We start from the raw sequence: 26068 nt of genomic DNA, 5'->3' as shown, positions 1-26068 counted from the left end.
CTAGAGTCTATGACTCATCACTGTGCAGACCAAAGCTTCTCTTTCAGGGTAGCCTCTTGTTCCCAAGGCGGGGGTAGAAGAATGGACGCAGAAGGATAGACAGAGAAAACGTTATGTATGCGATGAGGGACCGTTATGCCACTCGGTGTTCCAGGGAAGGCTATCCCAGACACCTTGCAACACATTCTGTTTCAGACTTTGGGTTAGAACAAGCGTCTGAATGACTAGCTGTGGCTGCCTCTGTCCTGGTCTCTTTCTTGGTGACATTCTAGCATAATTTGCATTGAGAGTGGACTTGAGCCTCATTTCTGAATTACTTCTGCAATTCGGTCTTCTTGAAACATGGTTACTGACCTAGGTGTGTCTAGGAGGTCTTTCCTGTGGGAGATGCTAAGTTATTGGCTAAAATCATCTTGGTGGAGTTTAGGCAGATGCATTTTGAGGACTGCCACTGTCCTGTTTTAATGATGGCGAAGCATCACTCTGTCCCAACCTTGCTCTCCTATCTTGGTGCTTCACAGAAAAGCACCCTGGGAAAAGGGAGCAATTTAATGATTGCTTGTACCCACCGGCTGAAACCAAGCAGGGTATTTATTTATAATTCGCTCTGAAATTGAAGTGAGAAAGTCTTCACTACTAGAGGTTCAAGTGAGAGAGCTGGGTTTATGGCGAAGACACAAAGGATAAAGACAAGCTGTGAAAGAAGTACATAATGGCTCGAACCCAAGGCAGTACTGCTGGTGAACATTAGAGGCGATCTGTGGGAGGCCAGAGGAATGTTCTTCCAAGGCTGACCTGCATAGCTGTGGAGGCCAGCTGAGTCAAGAATGAGTCAAGATTACTGGGAAGGACATTTTGGTACTATTCCCCGTGACTAAAATCAAGCCTCTTTGCCTGCATTTGGCCAAGAGAACTCATTTCAAACAGGCCACCCCTCAGCTGGTGTTTGCTGCATGTCAGGGGCCATTGGAAGAATTTTCAAGGAAGACAAAAGGCACAGAAAAGGAGGGAGTTGGCTTGGAATATCCTAGGAGGCAGGGATTCAGAAAGAGGCTTTGTGGCTGTAGGTATGCATGCCTCATGTCAGGATGGTTTTTACTACAGAATCCTTACAGGAATATTATTAGCAAAAGAGGAAAACTAGGTGTAGAGCTGGGAGGCAAGGGGATTATTCACCTTCTCAGGAGAAACAAAATCCTCAGGTGTGAGCTGGCTGGCTGGGGTGATATTTCCGAGGACATGGGGCTAGGAGGGACTGGGGTAAAGTATGAGAAGCAGAGAACAGACTATGTGAGGAGGAGGCCCTGGAAAAAGAGAGAATTCCAAAGGACAATGGTCTAGCTAGGGTTGGTAGGGTCAGTTTGAGAGATGATGTTGAGGATCCGGGAAGGGCACACTGCAGCTCTGAGCTTATGGGTCCACAGTAGGCAGCCAAGGACACAACAGTTATTCCCACCAACTTTTATTTTCTGTGCTTCTTTCAAAGCCAGGGAATTGGGGAACACCCAGATGGAGCAGATTTCCCCCTCCTGCTGTCAGTGGTACTGAACAGTCTGGGATGTCAGGCTCCAGGTAAACAAAGCCTCCAGGGGACTCTGGGAGAGCAGCTGCCTTTCTACTTGCAAGAGGCTCTTGGTAGGGGAAGCTCTGAGGACCCTGAGTTTTCCTCTTCTTCCTACCTCGATTGGCGTCCCCGGGGGAGTGAAAGAATGTGCTATGAAAAGGAAGGAGAACAGGGCAGGGGTGCTCTGATATCACAAGTCACAAGTAGATGGCACGTAAGAATGAACAAATTCATGTTAATCTGAACACATCTGCTCATGCCTTTGTCCACACTCCAGAGCGGGGGGGGGGGGGGTGGGGGTGGGAGGGCATGCCCAGAAACAACCCCAAGGGGACCCAGGAGTCAGCTTCATGTTGACTGTCTGTCTATCTTTAGCATCCACCACCATGGGCAGCACAGACCAGTACAATTCCCAGGCCTCACCTGGATATTAGCTCCACCCCTCCCCCAAGTTCAGCAGTGACTATAAATGACACCCTCTTCTGTCTTTCCAGTTGTCTCCCTCGCTCAGATGAAGCAGAGATTCTGAAAAAAAAAATATCCCCCTGGCCCCAGAGCAGGATTGAGAACCGATAAAGTAGGCCATTCAACCTATTACAGCATTATTTTCTCTGGCAAGAGACTGCTTGCTGGATTTGCATCCAGTTTCATTTTAAAACTTACTATTATTTTTTTTCTTAAAAACAGAGGGGGATTTTTCCATTAGCTATAAATTTTACTCTGACCCAAAGCCAATGAATATTGCAGCCAACAATTGGGCATGATCATATTAAACCACTAAACATCGCCAGCCAGTAGAAATACTTGTTGTTTTCGTACAAAGCTATGGCATGAACTCTTTGTCATCTTCCTGACGTGGCGGAGATTCCGCAGGGACACTGCCAAACTGCAGCCGGTCCTGGCACCCGAGTGGTGGTGCGGTTTGGTAAGTCTGCAGCACTAGCAGAATTCACCCTCCAAGGACACCCTCGCAAGGCACAAACAGCTGAGTTTCAGCACTCAGAGCAATTATCTTAAGGTCATTAAAACACCAATAGGATTTTAAGTAGTGTGCTAACAGTCAAGGCAATAAAAGACATCCTACAAAAATTGTGGGAGGGGCCTGAGTGGTCGTTCACAATGACTGTGACAGCTTCCATTATTATTATTATTATTTTAAAGAAACAGTAGTGGCACATTATACGTAGCTTAAGTCAGCATTTAGAAGCTAAGGATTGGCTTACATAAAGTGTCTCTACAGTGGTCCTGTGTATAATACTTACTGGTTTGGTCCACTCTGTCTATGGATGAGACAGTGACCGTTAGGTCGCTGAACACAAGAACCTGTCACTGTGGCTTGCGGAGGCGTCAGCGTAAGCCCCACTGATACGCAGGTGTGTGGGCACGTGCACACGTTTTAAAATCCCTGTGGCACATCGTAGCTTTCCTAAGTGGTGCAGAGGGTTAGACCGTTGGTTATCAGGTTGGATTACGGTCTCTTGGAGATATTTTTAATTCTGACAAAGCTCAGGTTGATGGGTTCCAGTGTCTCAGCCAAGGGTCCTGCCCCTGTCCTTACGAACCATTACTCACCCTCGCTCTCCTCCTAGGGAGAAGAGCAAAGATGCTCCTGCATCAGAAAGCCTGGGAGTGGTAACTAGACAGGAGCAAGGGACCAGAAAAGAGCCAAGATGGCTGAACTCTGAGGCCTCATATGGGTTCTGCAGGGGCCAAGATTTCTAGTCGGAAGGCAGAGGGGCTGGGCCAGGAGGGAACTGGATGTCTGCTTTTACAAGGACCTGCAGCTCCAGTCCCTGCCATGTCAAGAGCATGGACCCAGCACAACCCAGCGTTTGGAAGAGCACGGAAATCTGCTTTGAATGAGGGACAGGGTCTATTATTGGTTTACAAGTGTTTGTGATGAATTAAAATTTCATGAAAATTGTCTTGGTCAAACAATCTCATGGGGCTACACACCCTACAACGTGCCAGTGAACAGCCTCTGAATAACCGTGGGAAATGTGCTTACAAACACAAGACAAATATTTGTAGAACGCTACATGAGGAGCGGTGCCTAGAGATTATTGTTTTTTAAGTATCGTAGGTGAACCTGTATTGGGTTATTTGATGCTTAGTAGTGTATACTTTCTTCAGAGTATAACAATGAAACTGATGCTAAAAATCTGGTGGGATGAGGGGTAAGTGCAACCCTGAAAGAGTAGCTCTACTGTGAAATAAACAGAAGCAAGACTCATTGCCTCTCTCTGCATCCAGTCACCCTACCATGGGTGTAGCGAGCCGCTGCTTTTTAGGTTATGTTGGGGCACACCGCTTCCCTGAGGATCTACATCAAGTGCAGCCTGTGGTGTGGGCAGCTGGTTCTCTGGTACTTGCTAGTTCTCCAGAGAAGCCGAGTTACTGGCCACAGCAGTGCCTTGGAGAACCATACCCTAGAGGACAGCATCCTGGAGGGTAGAACCCTGGCAGGCTGTGGCATCCTGGAGGGTACAGAGTGGAAGGGTTTCACTCTAAGGCATGGGCACCCTGACACCTGACACACAGAGGAAGCATGGGCAATGGCCAGATGAGTGACACAGGGAATGAATAGATTTGGATATCCCAGGACCATCATGAGAAGGTGTGGTGGCAAGACAAGGGAACTCTGGCTTCACAGTCCACTGGGGGAAAAGACAGATCACCAAACGGCAGTAAGTCAACCATGCAGTCTTCTTGTAGGGACTCAGGAAAATGCTGAGGCTGTTCAGGGCAAGGGCTCTACAAGTCACTGGGAGAGTTCTGGGTCATAATCTTCTGGCTGTGAAAGCAGGAATGACTTCTGATCAGGGAAGGAAGTCAAAGTGGGGTGCGGAGAGGCTGGGCAGAGATGCATGTAAGATGGCTACCACGTGGCCTCACCAGGGCCCCCTGTTGGGAACTGTAGGAAGTCACAGTTTGTGTACTGTCAACTTTTCATTTCTTCGACAGGAGACAAAACTCCATTGCACTGCGCTTGTTCAAGTGCCTTAGTATAGATTTCTGAGAGCCGTAAGTTGATAGAGTCCAGGGAAGAAACCCACAGCACAAAGAGGCAGTGTGTGGTATGCTATTATCTCAGAAGGGAAACTCTGGGATGTGCTGAAACTAGGTTGTAGACAGGAATGCCTTTATCCTTTAATAAAATGAACCGGCTGCCCCTCTGAACAAATGGAATTCAGATGCGAAGCCAGAATCACCCGTTACCAGATGAGAAAAGGGGGCTGGTGTAGGCAGAGGGGAATTTATGCTCCCAACAGCCACAGTCATTGATTTCGCTCATGTACATGGATAGCAATAGATCACAACCTATTAAATGAGAATGAGCTAAGGCTGAGCTATGAGTCCTTTGTCTAACCAGGACAGAGAGATTGCATAGCAACACAGCATCCCTGAGTAAGTAGAACAGCTACACTACTCGGTATTGTCTGATGCACCTTCTTCAGGGAGGTTCTGACTTCTTTGTGCTTTTTTTTTTTTATTTTTTGTGGCTGGAATAAAAAAGCTTGACACACTTCCCTAACAGTGCACGTTTCTTCCATGCGCATTTACTCTGTTTTGCCTGAAAGCACATTGTTGGAAACTGAAAACAAAATCCTGAGATCTAGTGCCACGTACACTGTAGACCCCAGTTCGTTCCCATTTCATTGATTAGAGTCAAGCTGCGTGGCCCTGGACATGTGGCTTAAGTACTTAATGTCCTCCTTTGTAAAGCATCTCCTTTTGGACAGCAAAGAGAAGCCCAGCTCTCTTCAGAGAGGGCTAGGGTGTTTCTGAACCCCTAAAGCCCAGCAGACACCTGGACCCTGTTGTGGTCCAGGTTTGGATTGTTGTATTAAGCACAGATAGTTCCAGTGTTCACCACAGGGGCCTGGATTGCTAGCAGTAATGAGTCCAGAATGGCAAGATTACACGGCAGCCCTACAAAGCCGCCTGGACCTAAGTATGGATGAATACCAGCTCTCTCTCTCTCTCTCTCTCTCTCTCTCTCTCTCTCTCTCTCTCTCTCTCTCTCTGTGTGTGTGTGTGTGTGTGTGTGTGTTTCCACATCTATGTCTCCACCCCTCACCCCTCTGCTCTCCTCCTGGGCCTCTTCATGCCTGGCCAGAGCAGCCTCTCCTCTCTCCATGCTGGCATGCAGTCTGCTCTCTGATTAGTTCTTTCCTCCTTGGGGTGGTTTGAATAAAAACGCCCACCCCCAAGAGGCTCGTATATGTGAATAGTTGGCCCCACTTGGTTGCACTGTTCGGAGATGTGGCCTTGTTGGAGGAGGCATGTCTCTGGGGACAGGATAGGACGGGCTCTGAGATTGCAAAAGACTAGTGTGATTACCAGTTAATTCCCTGTGCCTGTGCTGTGGCTTAGGGTCTAAGCTTTCAACGACAGCTCCAGCACTATGGCTACCTGCCAGCTGCCATGCCTCCGGCAAGATGGTCACAGAGGCCAACCCTCTAGAACCGTAAGCCACAAGTTAAACACTTCCTTCTGTAAGTTTCCTTTGTCATGGTGTTTTGTCATCACAACAGAAAAGCAATGAAGAATCTCATCTCAACAGGGATCTTCCCACTTCACAAGGTCTCCCTGATCGCACAGACAGGTCTATGACTCCGGCACCTCCCACCTCCACACAGAGCGCTATTTATCCCCACTGACATCACACTATCCACTTTCCACATTGCCACAAGATGCAGTTAAAAATACGCTTGCTTATCTGTCTGTAGACCTACTGCACGACACCCATTCCTAGCCTGGTGTTTTGCACATGATGGAGAATTAACAGATACACGTTAACCAAATAACTGGGTGGACACCTGGGTCCTTCAGGGTGGTATCTGTCTTTTATACACCCCTCAGAATTTACAGGGCATTGCTGTTAATAAATACAATTTTGTTAGATTACGTTAAATGGCTTTCTATAACTCCTGTAACAAGACAGTTACCTGCCAGCCAGCATTTTTGCCTGTGCTAACACCGACTAAGACCTTGTCATACTCCTCCCAACTGGAGCAGGGAAGGAAGACCCTCTATTGCTCAACCCTTCACACTAGGTTTTGACAATGCACCTGCTCATCTAGCGCCCACCCTGCCAGGTACTTGAGGTACAAAGGACAGGCTCATTTTTATCCTCATGAGCTCATGGCCCAGCAGAGAATGCAGGACGGAAGGGTCAGTAGTAGCAATGTAATAAATGCAAAGGTAGAATCAGGCACTGAACCCCAAGGTGGAGAGGGGATATTGTTAAAGGATAAGATTTTTGATCTGGATCTTACAAGAACGGAAGCTTGTTTTGTGATGGGACCCGGCACCTTCAGGGCAGCGGAACACGTCCGTGCTTAGTTATGGTAGGCACGTGGTATATCCAAGCAAGAAGAGGACACTTGAAAAGCGTGAAACGTGAGAGTGGAGGGCAGGCTGGTGCAGGCCGTGGAACCTCCAGAGCGCATGCACTATAAACATTGGTAACGCTGCACTCAATCTCATGGGGAGTGTGGTAGAGCTCCCAGCACAAAGGACTCTGAGGGATTTAGGCTCTGGAAAAATCACTCTGGGGACTGAGGATGTGGAAGTGCAGTTGGTACTGGAAGTAAAATGAGTGTTGTGGGCAACCAGCGGTGTCCTAAGATTCCGGGAAGCCAACACAACTGGCCTAGGTTCTGTTCTATTTATGGGGATTACCTCAGAGTGTAAGGGGCAGTCTAGTCTTCTTTCCACACAAAATACCCAAGTCTCCATCCAAGGGATCCCAAGGACATCACACCTTTTCAAATGGAGTAAATATCCCGGTACGGTGGGAATAAAGCTCTGCCCAGGGGAAACAGGCTGGGAACAACACCTTTCCTCTCTACAGTAAACAAGACTTCTCAAAACCATGGACTTTGAAAGGATATGTCCATACTTTGTGGGGGGGGGAAGAACTTTTATTTATAAAAAACTAAACCTGTACAAGATCGTCTACACCCTCAGACAACCCTCACCTCATACGAGTTTATCATCATCCCAGGAACTTTGTTAGAGTGTCAGGAAGATGACTAATATAACACTTCACCTGAACGTGTCTAGGAGTGGTAGCTGCATTTTCCTCCAGAATTCTAAACCGTTCTCTGTTTATTAGTACCGGTTGTAAGTTTTGGATTAGCCTTGAAATCGTTCACTTTCTCACCTATACCAAAATAAATTGTAATATTGTCTTTCACATCTAGATTCCCATATTTATTTATATACCTTTTTGTGCATTCTATGATTATTCAGCTGTAATAGCTCCCAGAGAGAGACAAGTCTCTCTATCACTGATTATGAGCGACCCGGATTTTGTTATTGTAGCAATAGTGCACATCCAGGAATCTGATGCTCTCCATGATGCACCCAAAGCTTAGTGCTCTAAGTGTCTGGGGAACGGTATGCCCAGGGAGCAGGCGGGTCACATGGGTGCACCCAGACAGGAAGTAGATTTGGTGCAAGGGTGTGAAAGCCACTATCTGTGCCTTGTATAGATGCAACCATGCCATTCAGGGCTAAGCAAGGTAACGATGCAATCAGGGGCTTAGAAAATGGCACAGCAGCGAGCCCCTGGATTTGATTAGAGCAAAAATCTCTTACCATGTGTGTCCCTCTGCACTGCGATGCCGGCTTCAGCTTCACTCCCGCGGGCAGCAAGGACTAAAGCCTGGACACATTTAAAATTAAATTCTGTACATCACAGAGAGACTATTTCTGAATTTATTTACAAGGTGGCCCGTTGAGCTAGTCAGCTCCAGTTGCAGTGACACCGTAATTGAAATATTCAACTTAGAAAGGAAGAAACATTTACTTCACCATTTCACAAGGCTCCATACAAAATGTTTTGACCCCAGTGCCACTGGCTTGTGGACTCACAGGGTGTGGGAAAGTGACAGATGTGGCGAGGAGGAAGCAGGAGAAACAAAAACAAAAACAAAAAACAAAACAAAACAAACAAACAAACAAAAAAACAAAAACAAAAAACAAAACAAAACAAACAAACAAACAAAAAAAACAAAAACAAAAAACAAAACAAAACAAACAAAAAAAAAAAAAAAAAAAAAACAAAGTAAGGGCCTGTGGCCCAGTGTGTCCTTCAGGGGAGCAGCACTAATGACCTGATCTCCCTTCACCATGCGCCATCTCCCTGACCTGTCCCGCGTCTCCCAAAACAGCATGGCGGCTAGGGATGGAATCTTCCCAGGTGGGCCTTTGGGTAACATTCAAATTATAATCCTTTTTAAATATGACAGCTTCGTTTGTGGAGATAAGGAAATCCAGAATCTGGCTGTTTGTGGCGTGTCTCTCCCTCACCTCACACATCCTCAGAATCGCTTCCCGGGTCACCAGGGATGCCCCTCGCTCCGCTAAAGGCGGACAATCAGAAGGCAGCCTTTTCAAGCTGTCAGGACAAGGGCAGGGGGCGTGAGTGAAGTCACAATGGCCCAAGGGGAGGGGAGAGGAGAGGGCCAGAGTAGGACCCATGGGGCTCACTTGTTTACAAAAATCCAAACGGGCGCTGTACCTGCCTCTTTCTTGCTATGCAATGTGAAGTTTGGTTTGACATAACCCTGTGAAGCGTCGGAAGGGGCTGACTGGGACAGCCCCCGTACTTAGCAAGCCCTCTTTTATAGCTGTTAGCAGCAGACAGCATGGCGTGGGATCTGAACTCCGCGGCCCTCCTCCCTCCTGGCTCAGCCTTGCCCTTTGCAGCTTCTGCTAACCACCTTTCTGCTCCTCGCTGCGATGGGTCCGGTGATTTTAGAGGATACACATAACTCCTATAGTTAGCTTGAATGTTCAATTTTTATGATAAGGGGTCAGGGGACTTTCACTAATAGCAAGGATTTACGAGAAAGGGTCAGGTCTAACGCATCATTCGAGGTGAGCCAAGGTCAGATGGCAGGTGAGGGATTAGTAAGAATTTCATGATGCAGAATCCGGAGACCGTCAGAAAGTACACTAAGATGGAGACCAGCTAGTCAAGGAAGGAAACGCCGGGCTAAGGGGCAGCAAGGGTATCTTAGAAGGGAAGGGGCAGAACTCGGGAACAGCCGAGATTCCAAATACTTGGATACTTAACAAAGAAAGAGCTGTACAGGTAATAGATACAGGTAATATTATAGAAATGAAGCAGGTTATATTTAGGAACATATATGTATATACATGTGCATACAAATATGTAACAAATAATAATAATAATAATAATAATAATAATAATAATAATAATAGCCCATGAGTTTCAGTGACAGCCATGGGAGGTTTATGGGATGGGAGCATTTACAAGGAGCAAAAGGGAGAAGTGATATAATTATATCATAATCCCCTAAATAAATGAAACAATAAAAAAACACCAATACCTACCAATGTTTGTGGTTGTATGGTATTTGGGGACTGATGGCAGAAACTAATTAAGCTGGATGCATCATCATGTATAGGGACCACAAAGATATTTTGTCTTTGGCTGTACTTCACTTCCAAAAATCAAAATAGAGGAATTAGCCTCTCTTCAGTGGGGAAAGGCAAGCCACATTAAATTACGGGCAGGGAACAGCAGCAGAGCAAAGGAGATGTGCCTCTTCTGCCTCAGCTGGTCACCCAAGGCTCCGATTCCCAGCCTGGCTTGACTCTTCCCTCCCTTCTTGGCCTCAAAAATATTCCCCCCCCCCCTTCGGTGACCAGGTTTCAGTGATGCTGTGTCCTAAATGATTGGTTCTGTCAAATGCAAACCAGGGAAAGACAGACTTTGTTGGACAAGAATACTGCGGGGGGGGGGGGGGGGGGGTGGTGTCAGGAGGGAGGAAGCTGTTGGAATAGGGAGACGCTCCCACCAATTCTGGAGAAGTGTGCAGATGGCCAGAGGGAACAGAGCGGAGAGGAGATACACCGACTTAATGTAGAGCATTATATCCTGGGGCTAGCCTGTTTCCTTACATTCTTCGCTAACTCAGGTGAGGTCGAGCCACAGGTTGAGAGTCCTGGAAGGAGAGGGGCAGACATGGAGGAGGTTTGACAGGTGTCTTGTTCCTGTTAGATGTAATCACGTACTTAGAGCGAATAGTTATTTGGACAGCCGTGTCTGGCTGACCCGGGCACACCAGCCGTCACTGTGGAATGGGAGCTTCTTATGGAAAGCTGATTTCCACAGCACAAAAGGTAGCGGGATCTCTTAACCTTTTCTATTTCCCAGTTCTGCAGGGCCAGGTGAGAGTCAAAGCCCCATTTTCGTCCTAGTTCTTAGCATGCTACCTTACTGACACCACAATGGCCTGTCGTGGCCCCCACCTTCAGAATCATCAATTCCTCACACCCAACCTGAACACATACACAACTGCATCTTCCTCTTTAAAGCCAAAATAAAATGGTAAGCAAACAACCTCACATTGAAACAAAGAGATTCCTAAACTCTCGCACTGATTGACGGACACAGATCACTCCTCCATATGGAGTCACAAATCTCACACCCTGCCTGCTGGCCCAGGACACTTTCTCTGTCCCCCATGTGCCCTGCACTATAGAGCAGCAGTGGCTCTGAAAAACCCAACTAGGCTCTGCTCCCAGCTTTGGTCATATTTATTGGACTGTCACTCGCTGCACAGGGTCCGACTTGAACACTGACTTCTGAACTATCTTTGCTGCCCACAAAAATAAGTGTGTTGCCATTATTTCTTTTCTCCCCTCCCTCCCTCCGTCCCTCCCTCCCTCCCTCCCTCCCTCCCTCCCTCCCTCCTGTTCCCAGTGTCCAGCCTCTGATTCCTGGGTCTCAAGTTGGATCAGTCGTTGCGTGGCCACTCCCACAATCTCCATGACGCCTATACTCCAGCACATCTTGTAGACAGGACATTGAATGCCGGAGGTTATGTGTCTGGGTTGGGGTTCCAGTCCCTCCACTGAAGTCTTGCCTGGTTACAGGACATGGCCAGTTCAGGCTCTGTATCCCCCATTGCTGTGAGGGAGTCTTAGCTAGGGTCACTGTCATAGAGTCCTGGGAATTTCTATGGCACTAGGTTTCTAGCTCTTCCCTGAGATGCCCCCAATTCTAGTTACCCATTGTGGGTGGGGCCATCCCTGGGCGAATAGTCCTCCATTATGTAGAAACGCACACACACACACACACACTCACACACATACATACGTTCATACATACATACACATATACACATACATACACACATACACATATACACATTCATACATACACACACTCACACACATACACACATTCATACACTCACACATACACACATTCATACATACATACATACACACACACACACACACACACACACACACACACACAGTGAATAACCGGGCTGGGGGAAGGAGAATGGAGAGCTCTGTATTCCTCCAGGTGTCAGGTTAGGGTGACGATACAGTCGTGGATGGCAGTATGAGTCTCACAATGATATAACTATATTAAATGCCGCTGAACCGCACACCTTAAAGTGGTCTGGATTCTGACCACTTGGTGGCAGGCAGCCATCCAGACTCCGAACATGAATCAGTGGCTTTACTTCTGTGACATACTCAAGGAGAGAGAGAGTCCCATAAGAGTTTGGGCAAAGAACCTGTGGCCACATAGGTCATGGGCCCTAGAAGAGAACCCACCTTTCACTCAGCCAACTGAACATAATATTAAATCAGCTCCTGTCGACTCGGTGTTATCTTCAGACGATGCTCATGTTAGAAAAAGTCCCAGCATGAAGAGGTACAAATGCCCCCCTCCCTCATGAAGGAACTATTGATAACTGACAGATGCTGGAATCGAGTCTCGCGCTTTAAGGGTGAGGCCCCCTGTTGGCCGTCGAGGCTCCAATGGAAGGTTATCCATCTAAGAGTACAGGGGCAGCAAGAACTGTACTGGCTGGGCTTGCAGAAACATAAAAAGAGGACACGATGTTGTGTTGGGAGGGAAGCAGGGGTGAATCTGAGAGACGCTGGGGGATGAGGTCCATTGAATATGCTCAAAATATATTACAAAAGACAATTCTCAAAGAACTGATAAAAATGAGAAAGAAGAAATTAACATGGCAAGTTCACCTAAAGAGAAACATAAATGATCCCTAATCATGAAAAAAATACACCCCTACAACTCATATCTTAAAGAAAAAATTCTGATTGTGAATTATAAAAGTGATAGCATTTCCAATGATCGTGTTGGTAGAACCAATTTTAAATGTTTGATGGCATACTTTTCTTTTTAAGTATTTAAATGCATATTCTGGGCAAACCGCTACGGCTGTAACAAATGCATGTGTTTCTTTCTTATGGCATTGGGATATTTATACTGAAAGCGTATTTGCAAAGTGACAGATGTCCATGGATATTTATTATAGCATTGCTTTATAACTAACAAGGCTGAAAACACCCGTGGTGGAGCTATAGCTAAGTAACAGTACACCACCCTGTGGAGCTCCATCTATGTAGGCCTGTAGAGGTGGGTACAGTCCCTAGAATACATCGCTACATGAAAGAAACTCCAGTGACAGTCACGCGTATGGCAAACTACTTGCATTTAAACAAGATGAGAATAAGGAATTCGTTTGCTTTCTCAGGTACAAAGACACTCTGGAAGGTTGCCTGGGGCTACCAACAGCAGACACAGGGCGGGGTGGGGCTGTGTAGAAAACACAATTCTCACGGCATACTTTTATATATTTAAATTTTTTTCCGACCACTAAATTAAAAAGACAAAAAAAAAAAAAAAAAAAGAAAAGAAAAAAAAGAAAAAAGAAAAAAGATGCTAAGATATAAATGTCTTCATTTGCCATGAGATTTTTAAAGAGCATTTGTTAACCTTTCTCTCTCTTATTTATTCAGCAATGGCAAGGATGGAACGCCAGGGCTTAGTACAAGCTAGAGAAATTCTGTGATTTCTGCTAACCCATACCTTCCCGCTTTTCCACCAGTTTACAGACACTTGAGTTAGGGTCGCGCTAAGTTGCTTAGCAGGACCTAAACTTGGGATCCTTATGCCTCAGCCTCCTGAGTGGCTAGAACTACGGGCCAGTGTGACCAGGGGTTTGGAACTATCCATTGGAGCCTGGTGGTAACACTTGAAGGGCATGGTTACCCTTTCTGAGGACTCCATCAGTTGACAACAGTTTACCTGGAAGAATTAAGACCCCACGAGTCCCTTTCTGACCCACAAATGGCTGTTGACAGTCTCAGCCTTGTGTGGGCTCACTGCAGGGCACCACAATCACTAAGGAGTCATGTTTGCGATGTCGGTTCCAAGCCCTCCTCCTCTTCTGGCGGTCACATCCCTTTTACCCCTTCTTCCTCAGTTTTCCTTGAGCCTTACAAGGGGCAATGTAAATGGGCAGCTTAGGGCTGAGCGTTCAACTGTCGTTCATCCTAAGCATCTTGGGAGGCCACAAATCTCTGCACTCACCATTGATCAAAGTAAGAGAAGATTCTCTGATTAAGGATGAGGGTAGATTGCAGACTGGTACCATACCAGTCTAGCAAAAACAAACAAACAAACAAACAAGGTTCCTCTACAGCCTATGATCTCCCCAGCCATTTAAATTTTTTTTTTCCTGGGTTAACTATACTAAGTAGGTATTGCCTCCATTGTAGCAGGGTCCAAAGGCAACCCAAGAACAGTTGGTTACTCCCGTAATAGTCATGCCAATATTGTACCCATGGGCACGTCTTGCCTGGCAGGTGGCAGGATTCACAGCTGGGAAACACTGCTGGTGTTTTCTCTCCTGGGTAACACCTTCTGGCACTGTGAAAGTGGGAAGGAGGAAAGTTTCCACCTCGGCTCCTGCATGCATGTGTGTGTGTGTGTGTGTATATATATATATATATATATATATATATATATATATATATATATCTGCATATATATATATCTATATATATCTATATCTATATCTATATCTATATCTATATATATATATATATATGGCAACGGAGGCTTGTGAGGCCTTTAGAAGTGGGGGCCTCCCATCTCTTTAAGATGGAGAATCAAGAGCAACGGCATTAGCCTATCACATTTTTGGAGGTTTCCCGTGGTCTCCAACAATGTAAAATGAGGTATTGCACACCCAGCTGGGATCTCTGTTTAATAACCATGGTTTCCTAAGGAAAGCATTATCCAGAAGCACCTAACATCTTCCTCTTAGCTGTCCTTTACGCTTATATAGTTTAATTGGCTTACAAGGTAGTGGCTATTTCCTAGATCCTTCACTTGGCTTAACTCTCTCCCCTCTCCTCCCCATCCCCTACCTCAACACCTGACTGAACTTCTCACCCCCTCCCCAAATATTCCCCTTTCTCTACTTCTATGAGTTTTTACTCATCCCCACACCCTTAAAACCCCTTTCTATGGACGTTTGCTAGTTTCCTGACTTCTCTAGGTTCTACAAGATAAACACATAGAGCTAAACATTTGATGGTAAGATCCACATATGAGAGGTAACATGTCGTGTTTGTCTCTCTGGGTCTGGATTTCCTAGGTTAGTGTAATCTTTTTTCTAGTTCCATCCAACTAGATTGCAGATTTCTTTTCTTTTCTTTTTAAACATCTGAATAGAATTCCATTGTACTTATGTACTACATTTTCATTATCCATGCATCACTGGTCTCTAGGCTGTTTCTATGTCCTACCTTTGTGAATTGTGCATTAATGAATGTGAATGACCAAGTCTCTCTGAAGAAGATATAGACTCCTTTGGTCATATTCCCAAGAGTGGTATAACCCAAATCATGGTATTGCTAGCTTTTTTGTTTTTTTGAAAGACATTTACACGGATTTCTACATCAGATACATCATCTTATACTCCCACTACCAGAGAATAAAGTCTTCCCCCCCCCCCTCCCCACATCCTTGCCAGCACCTGTTATCACTTTGCTTTTTGATAACAACTATTCCAACTGGGGTGAGAACCAATCTGAGAATTGTTTTAGGTTGCATTTTCCTGATGTTTAAGGATGTTGAACACTTTACAAAGTGTTTACTGGCCAGTGATATGTCCTACTTATAGATTTCTCTGTTTGCTTCTTTATTCTGGTGGTTCTTCAGCCGTTTGCTTTCTTGGTATTTTTTTCTATGTTCTAGGTGTTAATTCTCTGTCAGATACATAAGTGGTAAATACTTTTCTCCATGCAAAAGTTGTCTTTTACTTGAATAATAATTCCCTTTCCTGATTAGAAACGCTTAAGCTTCATGAAGCCCCATTTGGCAATTGTTGGCCTTCTTTCCAACTGAGCTCTTGGCATTCTTATTAGAAAGTTTTTACCTGTACCTATACCTTGTAGTGCATGCTTCAGTTTCAGGTTTTATAACTTAACGATGCATCTTAAAATAAGGACAAACTGAACCACAAACTGGTAGACAGAAAGAAATAATTAAAATCAGAGAACAAAGCAGTGACAACAAACAAACAAATCAACGAACTGAAGAGTTTGATCTTGGGAAAAAAATAAGCAAAATTGATAGATCATTTGCTGGATTAAACAAACAGAGAGAGAGAGAGAGAGAGAGAGAGAGAAAGGAAACCCAAATTAATGAGTTTAGAGACAAAAGGGAGACGCGTTAACAGAGGATCATAGGATGTACTTTAATAGCGTAGCCAAAATTCTGATATAGATAGGGTAGATGATATCCTGGCCACACCTACTACTAAGGAGCTATTGGAAGAGGATTGTTGCCTGGGGTGGGGGGAGGGACATCTCTTTTTGAGGATGTGTCCACCAGTAGGACTCCCATATTCCAGTGGATGACTTCACACCCATGCACACAGCAGGACTCAGTGAGCTATTAAAAAAAAAGAAAGAAAGAAAGAAAGAAAGAAAGAAAGAAAGAAAGAAAGAAAGAAAGAAAGAAAGGAAAAGAATTGAGAGGAAGTTGTGATAGGATTTAGTGACTGCAACATGAGAGTTATTGTTGAGAGAAATGGGTATATTTCATAACTTCTCTGCCTTTTGGATAAGATCAAGTATAGTATATGTTCCCATCAGCTTCATAGTTGGAGATTGTCATATTTTATTAAGTGCATGCATGAAATTTCCAATAATTACAAACTGGAAAATTTAAAAGAAATGGGACAAATTCTTAAATGGATATGACCAACCAAAGTTAAGACAAGAATTGATTTTGAAAAAAAAAAAATTGAAATCACAAGCAATAAGATTGAAACAGCAGCTGAAAACCAAAAAAAGCCCAGGTCCAGACGGATTCCCTGCAGAATTTTACCAGACCTTTAGTAAAGAACTAAAGCCAGTGTTTCTCAACTTTTTCCATAAGATAGAAAAGAATGTTTCCAAATCCTTTTTATAAGGCAGCATTACGCTGATTGCTAAACCATGCAAAGACACAACCAAAAAAGAAAATTATAGACTGATCTCCCTGATGTACATAGATGTAAAACTTCTCAATAAATACTTGCAAACTGCATTCAAAATCACACCCTGAAAAGTTTGCTTTATTCCAGAGATGCAGAGATGGTTCAACATGCATAAATCAACACATACAATCCACCATATACATGTACTCAAAGACAGAAATCACATGATCATCTCAGGAGATGCAGAAAATAAAAACATTGACAAATTCCAACTTCCCTGCACAATAAAGGCCCTAGAGAATCCAAGGATATGGTGAATATATCTCAAATTATGTTGAGCCTGCATAACACAAACCCACAGCCAGTATCATGCTCAATGGAGCATAACCCACAGTATGCCCACTAAAATCAGGAACACTACAACTATGTTCACCATATTCATTACCTTTCAACATAGTATTTGAAGTCTTAGCTAGAACAATAAGACAAGAGAAGGACACAAAAGATGAACAGATAGAAGTATTCTTATTTTCAGATGAAAAGATTATGTTCATTAGACGTTCAAGACACCTACAGACAATTCCTACAGCTCATGAACACCTCCCAGGGAAGTGACGGGTTACAAAACATATAAAATCAGTAGCCCTCCTATATATCAATGATAAACTCCCTGACAAGGTAACCAGGGAAATGATCCTAATCATAAATATTCAAAAATATGTGAGAAGAATCATAACCAAAGAAATAAAAGTCATGCACAAGGAAGGCCTTAAGACACATACAAGAACAAGGTACTAGAGGATGGAAGGGCTTCTCACGGATGGGCAAAGTCAATACCATCCTATTGAGAGCAGTATACAGATTCAACACAATCCCAGTCAAAACCGCAACTTCATTCTTCGCAAAAACTGAAAGCAAAATACCCCAAAATTCACGTGAAAACACACACACACAAACACACACACACAAAAAAAAACCCTTGTAACCAAAGAAATCTTGAGTAGTAAGAACAGTGTGAGAGGCATTAGCATACCTGATTTTAAGATATACTACAGAGCCAGCGTAATGAACACAGCAAGATGCTGGCACTTAACTGACACACAGATCAAGGGCCTAGAGCAGGGGACCCATATATTAGCCCATGCTAACTAATTGTCTCACAAAGATTCCAAAAATGCACACTGGAAGGAAAGACAGTTTCCTCAACAGGAGGCGCTGGAGAACTGGTTGTTCACATGCAGAAGGAAGAAGCAAGCATAAAGACCTCTGTTATAGCCACTAGCATCCACATCCACCGCCTTTGAACGAGTCAGAGGCAGCAGTCATGCTCAGCTGTGGTGAGGGATACGAACACAGAAGAACTCAGAGGAGCTGAGCTGTGTGGTGGGGTTAAGGTAGGGGTCTGCTGAGGGGCCTGGCAGTCTGAGACTCCTGGGACCGAGTAGCAGCGGGCAGGACCTAGACACCCACACCAGCTGTAAAGTTAGGAGCAGGAACAAGGTCTCTACAAACAGCGGGTGCCAATCGTAGGGCATGCCTTGGAGGTGCAGAGGGAGGGCAACCCTGTCCCAAAGGGGAGGAGGGAGACCTGAGTCAAAATGTGACAGAGCCAAGGAGCGATCCCGGGAAACTCTGAATTTCCTGTCTGCCAAGACTCTAACTCAATACATCACTATGCAAATCACCCAGACAGGTCATGAGCTGAGGGATGCACAGACGCACAGACTCACAGACTCTCAGCACAGCCTCTGGGGTTTCTAGTTAGGGAGCTCTGTTGTGTCTGGTCTTAACAGAGCTTCCCTTTCACACGAGCCAGCTTGGAGCCTGAGGATTACTGTTCATCTAGTGCCTTCATTCAGTCATTATTTAGAATTACAAACAAACAAATACATTCCCCCTCCCCCACAGTTCTTGTTTATGTCTCTCTGGAACTCAAGTTTATAGTCTCTAAACTTGTCACACTTTTTTGGGACACTGAGATTGTGGCCAGCTGTTCAACAAGGCCCAAGGTTCAAGTAATACTTGATTGGCTTGTCTGACACAGGATCTCGCCACGTACCCTAACTGGCCTTGAAATGGCTCACAACTGTCTGTAACGCCAGTTCCAGGGCACCTGGCACCTTCACACCAACGTGCACGAAATAAAATAAATCTTAAAAGAAAGAAATGGCTCTCCTCTTCTATTTCTGAGTTCCCGCACGCCTGGCCAGGTCATAGCCTAAGGAGCCCTCCCTCTCCCCTTCCTCTTAAGGCTGGCATTAAAATTTAAAAGGCAGAGCATGGGGTAAGAAAGTGCTACCGCAAATGTTGCCAAGTGAGAGTTTAAATTTTAGCACGCTGGTGACTGGTAAGAAGTGAAGGCCGCGTGGGAAGGGCCAAGCAGTTCCAATGTGACATGTCTCATGCCTCTGAAATGTCCTCCAGGTGTCACATCGAAACACAACAAAATCAAACAGAAAACCCTGTGATTCATTCTGACCAGCGATGACTCAAATTATTAAAAAATAAATAAAAATCAAACCTGAGCAAGCCCAGCCGGACAGCGGCACTCAGAGCTCGGAGGCAATCAGGCAGGCGCTTGGAATCTGCAGCCAGGTGCTGTGTGTTTGCAGCAGCAATGGATAGGCCCTTCTCTTGTAAGACAGATCTGGTTTCAATCTGTTTCTTTCTTTTTCTTTTCTTTCTTTTTTTTCTTTTTCTTTTTCTTTCTTTCTTTTTTTTTTTTTTTTTATCAGCGTTGGCCTAGATTTCCAAAGTTGAGTGGAAATGGAAATATTCTTTTGCTCCCTTTAACCCATCTGTCTCCTTTTATTTACATAATATAACATCTTTTCACCTTGAAGAATTCTGTCTTTGAAGGAGACAAAGTGAAAGTAAAATAAATGGAAAATTTTCCTCGTGGAGCTGAGAGAGACAGGATCTTCCCTTCAGGTCAGCTCCCAGCCCAGCCTCGCTGCCACCACCAGCCATGTGGATGAAGCTACAGAACTAAGACCAGAATCAAATTGAATTTGTCAAGTCACTCACTGGGATCCACCCACTACCCCAAGACAGCGCAAGGGGATAGATCTGCTAACCTGCAAATGATAGCTCTTGATTCCAAAGTCGGGAAACCAGCCTGGATGATACTGAGTCTACTGAAGGCCAGCAGGAGAGGGTCTACCTTAGCATTGGGTCTGTGTTTACTGAGTCTGCTGAGGGCCAGCAGGAGAGAGTCTACCATAGCATCGAGTCTGTGTTTACTGTGTGTGCTGAAGGCCAGCAGGAGAGGATCTACCATAGCATCGAGTCTATTGTTGCTGTGGCCTTCGGGATAATTCACCAACTTACAGCAGCTCATTGAGGCAATGGAAAAACACATTACCAATAAGACGTGGCTTCCAGAGAATAGTTAATTACCACGATGTACATTTTTAATGGCTGAAAATACAAAGAAGCAGAAGCACCCATGCCAGTTCTCAGGCTCTTTCGGCCACAAGGCCACACTTCAAATTTTTGAAAGTTAACATTAAGAGATGAAAGTGGATTCTCCTGTTGTCTCAGTGTAATTCTAGTATCTTCTAGGAGACGCGGCACGTGTGTGCTGGGGCTTGGCTGTACTCCGTCCACCTTATGACTGTGTCCTTATTTACTCATCTAGGACATCATGGCCAATAGACACGTTGCTGTTTGCTGTTGTTTCAGTCTCTGTCTATTCAAACTGCTCCCCAGCCCAAGTTCTGCCATCACCGTTTTTCCCTAGGACGGTAACAACACGCCGACACCCCTAGGCCATTTCATGGCCTTCCTTCCACCATTCAGTGTACTCCAGACCAGTTCAGTGGAGATGCTTGTGTTAGGGACAGACGTGATCTTAGCACAGAGTCTGCTTCACATCTCATCTCCAGTCTCACGTCATGACCCAACACACAGAACAAAGCAGTCGAACTTCAGGCTGATGGTTTCTGAAGGGACACTTTTAAGTAAGGAAAGGATGGCCTGGCTGCTTTTCTAAACCGCACACAGAGGAAAATTTGATTTTGGACAGAAATATATAATTTTTTTCCCCTGAAGCACATTAAAGCCAAGCTTCACTTAAAGGCAGAATTTGTAGTGACTACACAACCGTGGGCTGCCGGACTGTGATGGCAGTGGCTGGCACCTGAGGAGCTGGCACATTGCATCACACATCCAGGAATGAGACCCAAACCAGGCAAAAGCAGAAGGCATGGTCCCGAGGACACAAACCACCACAGATCAGGAGCTGAAGAGCAGCTCCGTGAAGAGGTCCCGACTGCACCAGAAAACTGAAGGTTTATACCTGCCTGATGGGGAAATGACAAGCAAGGATGAGCATAAAAATAAAGCCCAGGAAACAGGCAAAACCTTACAATGCTCTATTGTGAATAGAATTTGAAAGTATACAGATGCCAGAGTTGTCCAAGAGACTCCTAAAACTTTATCGGCTATTGCTATTGTCCTTGGTTGATCTCAGGGGAGGAAGATAAGACCCTATAGCGCTTCAGAAACAGAGCCCAGAGGCTCCTGAGTCAGAACTGATTTGAAAGCCTCCCGCTAAAGGCCAGTTTCATGGTACCAGAAGGTGCCAGGCAAGCTACCAAAGGAGGGAAGCAACCAATAGTTGGGGATATGCACCCCAACAATCAACAGGCATGGCGTGACAGGCTTAACATTACGTTAGTGACACACATGCCTACATGGTCACCAACATCTCTCTAACTGGACTTCAGCCCCATGGTGCTGGGGAACCAGCCAACTACCCAAGGCTACAGAAGTCATGGTTCTTGGAGGAGAACCTACAGCCATCATTTTCTTAAATCAACATACTCTCTTGCTGCATTCTAAGCATGTGTGCTCATACCCAAAGATAAACGTAGTCTTCACCCATCATCAAGGAAACGTGTCTATCAGGCAGAGGCCATTATAGAAAATGACAACCAATCAAAGTGCGGAGTTGTAGAGCCCAGCCTCAGTGGGTATGTCTACAATCAACTCCTGCACCTAAGGTTCAAGGAAGACAGAAAGATTGTAGGAGCCAGAGGAGCAGTTTGCTTTATGAGGCTATACGCACACAGTCTCACCAACACGACTGCCTAAACGTAAGCTGAGCAAGGACCACAGTAGACTTGCTAAAGTGGACAGGGAGAGCCCAGGAAGGCTCAGCCCTGCACAACAAGCGCATAGTAAACAGTGCAGAGAGGGAAGAGCACACTAATTGATTAGCTAATAGCAAAATGGTCAGTACTGAGAACTTACATACAAGTAACATTATACAGTCTGAGCAGATAGTATCTACGGGTAGGTGTGCATATACATGTAAATAGATGCACACCGTGGTAATTAATGAAAAAAGAGTCCACACATTTGGAAGAGAGCAAGGAGAAATACATAGGAGGGAGATTAGGCAAGGGGAAAATTATATAAAAATAATTTAAAAGGAAGTATAGTCAGGTATCTCTTCCCAGTGATTGCTTGCTTGCCTTTTGTTACTATAACAAAATATCTGGGGCTCCTTAATTGTAAAGAAAAGTGCCTGTTTTGATTATGCTTTCAAGCCAGAAGCCCACGCAGTTCGGCGAAGGCTCTGGCAAGGTCCCTTGGATCGTATCACCTCGTGGTAGAATGTGTATGCATCCCTCTCTGTGTTCTCTCTCCTCGTCAATACGGATACAGAATTTCATGTTGGGGCTCTGCCCCAATGACCTATCTAGTCACTTCCTGAAGGTCTCACTTCTGAACACTGAGGTTGGACTTCCTACCGTCCTAAATCAATGAACGTAAGACTACAAGGAATTCTGCAGTAAACCATGCTCAAACCACAGCCGCTGGTTTTGCAGGGAGTTCCTAGGAAGAAGTGCTCTCCTCTTTTGGATAGCGGCAAGGGGTGCAATTGTTTCTCAGAGGGCTGGTGCTAAAACTGTACAACCATGTGTGGAAACTTGTGCGGATTCTCGTGGGCCTATGTCCCAGGACCATGGTGCTCCTAAGTCTCGAGGCAAGCTTATCACTCTTCTTCCAGCCCTGATTCACTCCTCTGGGGCCTTCTTGCCTATTCTATCCTGCTTTTTGGCTTTGCTACAGCAACTGTCACTGCAGAAGGGTGCTGGCGTCACTGAGCCTCGGTTGCACACCCCCTCATCATACCACCTGTGGTCACACCTGTATGTGACTGAAGGTCCGCTGCTGAGGCTGACAGAAACATCCCAGTCTTGGGTGGCTTCCAGTGAAGATCCAGAGGCAGGGTCTTACAGCAGGGGCTTGGCCACCAGCACAAGGAGGTAGCTCTTCCAGGACGCAGGACCACGGTGCCAGGAACTCAGTCCTATCCTGTGACACCCTTCTCTACCCAAGCTCCCTGAACTGTCTTGCTCCTCTCCCAACTTTTCAACCACATCTGGCCAGATACCAGCCCTACCCTGACTCAGAATGGAAAGGGAAGGAGTCTCTAGTGAACTATGTCCCTCTTCAGTTTTCCATGAAGCTTTGTGAGCATTCTCCCAGTGACACCTAAACTTCTAGGAAGCACACACGCATCCCCTTGGCCTATCAGGCCACCCTCCTCTACTATAAATCCCACAAAGTGTCCTCAGATACCTCTGAGAAGGCAAGGCCCCTTGTCATGTGTCCTGTGGTGACCCCTGGGCCTTTTCTATGGTGTTCTCCTTGCACCTCTAATTTTACACAACTTTCCATGGTTTCAATTGATCTGTCTCTCCCACTGCTCAAACACTGAGACCAACATAACCCTTACTTTTGCCTGCGGACCTGACACATGCTAGACAATGGAAAGTATTTGTTAGATGGACTGGCCAAGTAAAAAGGATTTAAGTGGAATTTGTCCTTTCTCATGGCATGCTCTATTACCCATGTTTCTGTCTCCCGAGGCTCTCCTGGTAGAGAAACAGTTGCTTAGTTTTCTAGTAACCAGTTATCCACAGAGGTCAAATCCTTGCGAGTCCATTAGCCAAAGATTTCATTATTCTGAGCCTTGGATTTTTTCCCCTTTGAGAAATGAATCTCAATACATCTTGTTCATTCTGCCAAACATGGGGTTGTTGTGAAACTGATTTTTATGTTTTTGGTTGTGAGCCTAGCTTTTAACGGCTGAGCCATCTCTCCAGCCCATGAAACTGATTTTTAAAGTTGCTTTTTACAAATAACGGCACAAACGCAATGCATTTTTTTTTTTTTCTTTTTACATCGAAAGTCCCTGTGGTGATTCTGTCTCAACTCTTACAGTTTCGCATGATGGATGCATGTGAAACCTCAGTAGAGGTTTCCTTTAGATGCACAGATTATGACACACGGGACGAGGCTATAATACGGGTTATTATATTTTATTCAGGGAGAAGCCACTTACATGAGAAACTGATGACCGGCAACTTCCAGCACCAAGGGTCCATGCCGAGGCTACTCTCCCTGACCCGACAGGAACCAAGAGAGCGAGCTGGGGCCCAGTATCCCAGACCTAGTCTTCCCTTGACACTGGCGTGGTCAGTGTGCCACAGGGGCAGGAGGAGTGGATAACTCACGGCAGTTCCCTTCTTTTTAAAAGAAGACCAGATTACGAACAAACTATCCTTTCTATAGAGACGATCAACTCATCCATCTAATTGTCCACTCATTCCATCATGCATCCACCCACCCACCCCATCCCATCATCCTCCTTATAGACTGTTATGGAAAAGCACAAACTGTTCTGGTGGGAGAGAAAAGGTCTCTGTTCTCCAGTCACCACAGATGGCTGATTTCCAAGTCCGCACTGGGATGTCACTCTGTTAATGGGACGAGGTCAGGCTTCTGTGCATGTGATTGCAAGCAGGGAGGGTAGAGGTGGGCAGTGGTAGCGGCGTAAGCAGACGTGCCCGTGGACCTCAGAGTGGGGAATGGAGCAGAGGAGTCAGAAGGCAAGGTTGGTGGAGCAGGGGCGAAAAGGGGTGGATTGGGTGGGGAGATCTCTCTTAAGAAAACTGGACTTCACCCTCAACAATATGGGGGCTGTGAGAGCTTCTGCGGGGTATGACATGAGTATATTTGAATATTGCTGTGTGAGAATGGGGGGCAGAAAAATGAGAAGAGAGGGACTGGTCTCCATGGTAATCGGGGAGAGAGGATGCCGCTCAAATTTGTGTGGCCTCAGCTCAAATGGGGAGACACAGATGAACAAAGGACTCAAGAGGTAGGGTCAACAGATGAGCCTCCTTCTCCAGAGAGGTAACAGGTAGGGTCAACAGATGAGCCTCCTTCTCCAGAGAGGTAAGAGACAGGGTCAACAAATGTGTCTCCTCCAGAGAGGTTGATGTTGATATGAAAGTCATTACTGTTACTCTACCATCATTATATTTTGTTTATGCTATAACAAATAAAGCCTCCCTGAAGGTCAGAATGCAGAGCTGAGTTAGCCATAACGGCCAGGCAGCAGTGCCACACACTTTTAATCCCAGCACTCAGGAGACAGAGGCAGATGAATGTCTGTGAATTCAAAGCCAGCCTGGGCCACACAAGATTGAAAGAGAAACAGAGCTCACATAAAGGTGACCCCAGCGTTTGGGATCACAGGCCTTTAATCCTAGCACTAGGGAGGTGGAGACGGGACTGATATGATTGGGCAGGGAGAGAGAGGAATATACCAGGAACTCAGAGGCAGTCTGAGGACTCAGAGATGGATGCAGTTTGAGGGTTCAGTCTGAGGAAGCAGTCAGCTTAAGGATTCGGAGGGAAAGGGGAAAGGAACACCCTTTGGTCAGAGCATTGGTAGAGGACAGAACTCTAGCGGCGTGTCCCTCTGCTTCTCTTTCATAGCCTGATAGCTGACTCTGAGGTTTTATTACTAAGACCAATTAAAATTCATGCCACACTCTACTTTCTCAGTGTAGTTAGAGTGCGGAAGTGCCATTCACTGACTGAGAAACCAGGGCAGAGGGGAGGTCTACAGTGGACGTGTCACACCCCAGAGGGCCTCTGTAAAGAAAGGAGGTAAGGTCTGGAGAATGGGAATACTTCCCAGTGATTCAACCTTAAATTAAAAAGCCTTGGGCTGAAGTTTTGGGAGGAAAGTCGGGCCAGGAGAGCATGTGCTTACAATACTTATTTTATAAGCAGCGGGTTGGGTGCCCAGTGCCAAGCCACCCATATTATGTATGACTATGTCAGACTTGTGGAACCCGGTCTTTCATGTTCCAGGAGCAGAGGGACTAAC

At 45.5% G+C, this 26068-nt stretch overlaps 1 protein-coding gene and 1 pseudogene across 1 annotated transcript in view; one reads left to right on the top strand and one right to left on the bottom strand.

Moving 5' to 3' along the window:
• Positions 1-26068, bottom strand: part of L3mbtl4 (L3MBTL histone methyl-lysine binding protein 4) — a 317660-nt gene that overhangs the window by 23649 nt on the left and 267943 nt on the right. The gene's annotated exons all lie outside the window — the stretch shown is intronic.
• LOC127226809 (uncharacterized) lies at positions 16492-16601 on the top strand (annotated as a pseudogene).

This window comes from Phodopus roborovskii, unplaced genomic scaffold (genome assembly GCF_943737965.1).
Source record: "Phodopus roborovskii unplaced genomic scaffold, PHOROB, whole genome shotgun sequence".
Classification (NCBI taxonomy): Eukaryota; Metazoa; Chordata; class Mammalia; order Rodentia; family Cricetidae; genus Phodopus; species Phodopus roborovskii.
This window is presented reverse-complemented; position numbering and strand designations above follow the sequence as displayed.